Below are 5898 nucleotides of genomic sequence, written 5' to 3' on the forward strand. Positions count from 1 at the left end.
TTTGTGGTAAAGTTGTTTACATTTTTTTGCATTCTGTGTGTCATCCTCCTTTCAGGGTGATATGGTTGGAAGCTGGCTCCCTGCCAAGTCTCCAAACCTTACCACAAGAAGTCCCCCCCCCTCCCAAACCTCAGGGAGAAGAGAGAAAAAAAAACAAGAAAACCGAAACAAGAGAGAGAGAGAGAACTAAATCAATATATATAAATATATTTACACTTATGTTACAGTTATATACAATTGAAATATATATACAATTTTACAAGGAAAAGGGAAAGGGAAGGGGGAAGGGAAAAAAGGAACAAAACCAAAATAAAATATATATATATCCTGATTAGTAGCCCAAGATCTAGCAACTAAAAGAATTTGCAAAAAACTATCTTACTACTCTCCTTGGGACAACGGAGAACAATCGCCGGCAACCTCCGTCTCCCAAGGTCGACAAGGCCTTACCAGGCCTCACTCCCCAACATGACAGACTCAACAGCAGGGAACCTGCACCTCCAAGCCACTGGAAGGAAAGAGAGCGAAGGCCTCTCCTCCTTTCTTCTTACAGCCCGGCTTACGTAAAAATCGTAGGGAATACTGGGTAAATCTGGGCCCTTCCTTGGTTACAAACTGGTCACCAAGGAAGGCCTAGCCCAAACTACCACACAGGGGTATACCATAATCTGGTCTGTGTTGATTGCTTCGTTGATAAGGGCCAGGCTACTGACAGACATGCTGTGCGTGTCCCCATCTCCCCCCCCTCCCAACAGGTTTGTACACAAACACATCCATTTCCAACATATACAAGTACAGTTGCAGGAGTTTAATCAGGATGTGTTTCAAAATGACAAATATTTTGTACAGTATCCAGACAAATGTCTTGGGTCATAGTGGTATTACTTTCCCAGACACATGTTCACTTGTTGTTCCCATACAACACATGCATCAACACCCCACCTTTGTGACACTCCCTGCCCTCTTGATTGTCCCCCTCCCCAGCCATGCTCAAGCCTGTTCAGCAACTTTGTGAAGTGGCAGTCCTACTCCCACTTTTTACTTTTATTTAGTTCCTTTCCATTGGTATTTAAACCTCAGCTACTAATTTCATTAGCTCTTATTAAAGCATGTTTTATACCAACACTTTTATAGACATGTATATTATATATGTTACATATCTTTATATATACATATGTATATACATTATATAAAGTGTATCTAGGTATAAATAAAAAGTACAGGGATATTTTTACACTCCTTGGTATATATATTTTGCTCTCTACATAGGTAGATATACAGATGAAGATATAGATAGATATAGATATGTAGTGCTCTGGTCAGAGGTCCATCTGATGGTGTATCATCTCAGCATCAGACAAAACATAAGATTTTATAAGTTGCTATTACTTTTTTTGGGTTATGATTTCTTCCTGTTGTGTTAGTCTTAGTGCCTTTCTTGTTGGGATCTAAAAAGAATCATCATTGTCCTGGGCCAAAACACCCCAAATAATTTAACAAAACAGAAGAATCAATTGTCATGGGGAGATGATGAAAAAGCCATTTTTGAACAGTCTAAACACGATGTCTCCCATGTTGTTGTATCAGGTACCAGCCAACCCCACAAACGTTTGTTAGTCCTAGTATCAGGTGATGATATGGCACCTTGGAGTCTGCAGCAAAGAGGGAAGGGGGACAATACAAGTGCAGAGTGCTGGGCAGTGTAGAAATCATGGGCCATAGGGATTAGTAAGTGACAAGTGGACAACTGGACAGTACATGAGAAACCATTGTGGTATCAGGACTTATGGAAGCAGAAGGCAAAAAAATATGGGCATTCAAACCTGTGGGTTTGACCCACAGGTTTTGATTCTTACATCACTCCAGGTGTTGGGGAAGAGAGGGAGCATAGTGCTGCAGCAGATCTGTCTACTCGGATTAGGAGTGTTATTTTATCTCCTGATGCTCTGTCTCAGACAGACAGATTATACAGGACCTTTATGAAAAGCACAGGGATTACAGAACATGCTGTTGATGGTAGGTACATACACCAGCTATGTTGCTGTGTCCCTAGCTGCACCTCCTGACCTGAGAGGAAGTCTGAAAGGCCTGTGGTTCCTTAGCCAGTGGATAGGCTCACCTGCCTGCATCCAGTTAGACAATGGACTTAATTTTAGAGGCCAAATGGCCCAACAGTGGGTAGCCAAGCATGAAGGGCACAGGGTATATTACATACTTATCACCCCAGAGGAGTTGATCCAATGGGATGAAGCAATGCCTTATTAAGAGATGCATGCACAGCTCCCCTCTCACACTCTCCATAACTGGCCAGCTGTTATGCATAAGGAGTTGTAAAGAATTTGAATAGTAAAGCACGCTTCCAGGACTTTACCTTTATCCTAGAGTCTTCTGCTGAGACAACAGCACTATGAGGTACAGTCCACGATGTTTCTGTGATGACAGAGCATAGTGAGCCCTTAAGAGTCAGAGGCAAGTGCAAACGCCAGGCTCATCAAGGGAAACCATCCACATATATGTTACCTTGCTATAGCAATGCTTGCTAGCCTCAGTAATCTGTTGTAGTGTTTTTGGGAAGTTGCATGTTATTTCTTGCCAAAACGCCTATTTTCTCACCAAATGTAAAGAAATCTCTTACAGAAAAATGTGTAATTTTTCTCCGGACATGAAGTCAAGGTATCAAAGAATCAAAGAGCTTGGAGCTTCTAGACAAGGGTGTAACAGGGACACATGGACCAGGAGCCACACACTTAATCCTAAAGGAGCAGGCAGACATCCCTCATTACATGTCTGAACTTATGCTGTATATAACAAAAGGTCTTTGTTTTCTCTCTCATGCAGAACTCTTGTGTGGAGCCTCACAGTGTTGCTCTTGATCTCTGCTTGCTGTGTATCAGTGATCATGAAGTGCTGGACATCTCTGCCCTCCAGCAGCACCAAAGCTCCTCTTCATCTCCTACATCACATATTTGGACTGTTTGGTGAAATTTGCACCACTGTGTCTTAGGGGACATGGGACTAGGGGTGGAACCTGATGGCAGGACCTCTCTGATGGTCCTAGCTCCAAGGTGACTGTTATATTACATTTGTTTTCACAATCAGTATTTGTTTTATTACTCTTGTATTGTTAATTTTAGTAATTGTTTTTTGTAAAGTAATATTTCTAATAGCCAAAAATATTTATTGGTATAATCTGCAACTTATTGTATCTGTTAGAAAGGTCAGCTGTGTGTGGATCAAGGGGTGGAAGTTAGTTATCCTGGCCGGAAGATCATTGTACATCGAGGAGTTAGTGATCCACAAAACAGCTGACCTGGGATGGCCTAAGACTGTGCTGTGCTGTACAGTGCTGCACATACAGCCTGTGTGCCTTGCTGGAGACTCATCCAATGCTGCACAACTCAGGGCTCCCAGCATCTGGAGGCATGTGAAACTGCCTATATTATCCTCTTTTTTATTACAGTATTAGCTACAATAAATGTCATTTGAAGCGATACTTTATAGAGTCTGAGTGCTTTTCTTACTGGGATCAAAATGAACTGGCACATCCTGGTGCCAAAACATTCAGGTGTTTTTCCAGGAGCAAGTCTGTAGTTTTAAAAAACATTCAGATTAGCCACAATGATAATATTACATCTTCCATCCTTATGTGAATCAGATACAAACTGAGAAAAAAAATATTCCTGGAACCTTTAATGTCACTCATCCTATAAAATGTTTTGTGCTCTTTTAAGACCTCATTACTTGTCTGATCCCCTTCCAAGGCCAATCAAATAGTGTGTAATTTTCTGTTCATCTTTATCATTTAATCAGTGGATTGGGACCTCATGCCTCCCTCTGCTCTCAATGTCTGAGCAATTTTTCCATCTGCTTGAGAAATGGAATGCAGTGAAAGACAAAGAATTCTTTATGGCATGTATCGCTATAAGGGCTTTTTTTGTGCATTAATTCATTGTTCATGAGTGATACATTACTCATAATCCCCAACAAAACTTACCATCCTGGCCCAAACAAACAGAGGCCTACGTTCATCCAAGGTGCCCAAAAACACTTTCAGGAAGGGAAGGTTCATAGAAATACAAAGTGCATCACCACTGGCAGGCAATGGTTGGCTTCTCACAACAGAGCCATGATCCAGCAGTCCATGCTCTGCCATTTAGCAGAGGATGCAGGGTACTAGAGACACAGTCAACCTGTAACTGTGCAAGTGGGTTTTTTTCCTTCACAGAAAAACTATTGTGCTTTACAGACAAGAAGATTTGTTCCAGAATTTCTGCAAGAACTCTCCCAGGTCAATAGCTGCTCCATCTATGGACTGCAGCAAGGATTTGGGTACTGGAGTTTGGGGTGACAGTCATATTTATATTTAGATTGTGAGTGCCAGATAAGCAAAGTCATGCATTGAAGGTTATGCACACACTGTTGTAAGTGCCATAGGCACTACAATGGGTGCACAGTGATTTTCAGAGTTCCTCAGAGAACAATAAGAGTTCTTGCTTAATAAAAAATAAAACCTACTCAATGACTACCACCTGCTCTCATGGTCTCACAACCTCTCCTGCCCCGTTCCAATGCACATGCACTACCCTTGGTAAGAAGTGCCAGGAATGAATTTGCAATGGGTAACTGTTGTTAAAGCCAAGGTCATTGCATCCCCTACACAAATTAGACACTATTAATCTGGAAAAGTTTTTACAGACCTGCACTGAGCATCTCCCTGCAGTCAGTTAGGAACTAAGAAGGCACACTAATTATGAGCAAATATTTTCAGGGCCTTATTTTGCTCCATCGTATCCAAAATGGCTTTTCACATATTTTTGTGAATGGAGGCAGTAACAAATTTCCTTAGTTTGCACAAGCAAACACTCACTCTAAGCAAAATGAGAATTTCTCCAATCATTTATCATATACTGCAGAAAAAAGTCCTTGGATGGTATTCTTGCATTTGATGACGCAAGTCTATCCAATTTCTTGCACCATTTAGGTCAGGTCACTTACTCAGGTAATTTACAGAGGAATGGGATGTGTCTGGAGAAGAGAATTTAGTTTATGACCAAAATGGCCAGCAATTGTCTGGACTTCAATTACCTTCAATGCCAGGGAAAAAGTCACTTCTTAAAAAAAAAAAAAAAGACAAAATGAAAGTATTTGTAACTAACTGACATCAGGAAGCAACAGTTTTGAAGGCTGTGATTGATGCCCTGAATAACTACAGGAATGTCTTTGGCCATAAAATAGCATCATGTGTAGTGTAAGCAATTAGTAGTATTATCTTTCATACCTTATCCCTGCCTCCAAGGAAAAAAAATCACTGAAGATCAACATTACAGTGAAAATCATTGTCAGAGACTGAAATAGTTAATGATTTATGCATTCTAGGAGACTTTTGCAGGCTTTTGACTTGCATGATACCTCTGATGAGCAGTCAGGCCCCTCCCTCCCTCATGATTGTGGGGTCATTACCAGCTAACATCCTGGGGTTAGATCTGCTAAAGGGGAAGGCCAGAGGGAGAGAAGGGGTGTTTGGTCTCCCATCCCCCTCTGTCCATCTGTTGCAAACTGCTCCAAGTCTGCTTCCTTCTAAAATAACAAATGTAAACCCCCACCCACTCCCTTTAGGAACACGTGAAAAAATTACCCCAGAAATTGCAGAATTACAGGAGCAAGGAGTAGTTGTCCCTATACACTCACCATGGACAGTATGGTCTGTCCATAAACCTAATGGGCAGTGGCAGCTGCCAGTGAGTTACCTCGATGCTGACACTGGCTCACAAATAGTTGCTGTACATAACAAAGCTGAACTGATTGCCCAGATTGCTGATGTGACCACAGGGGACCAGACTCAGACAAGTACTATCACCCACTTAGAAAGTCTGAGACTTCAGATTCCCACAGAAAAAG

This window comes from Manacus vitellinus, unplaced genomic scaffold, assembly GCF_001715985.3.
Source record: "Manacus vitellinus isolate BGI_N305 unplaced genomic scaffold, ASM171598v3 scaffold_5_pilon, whole genome shotgun sequence".
Classification (NCBI taxonomy): Eukaryota; Metazoa; Chordata; class Aves; order Passeriformes; family Pipridae; genus Manacus; species Manacus vitellinus.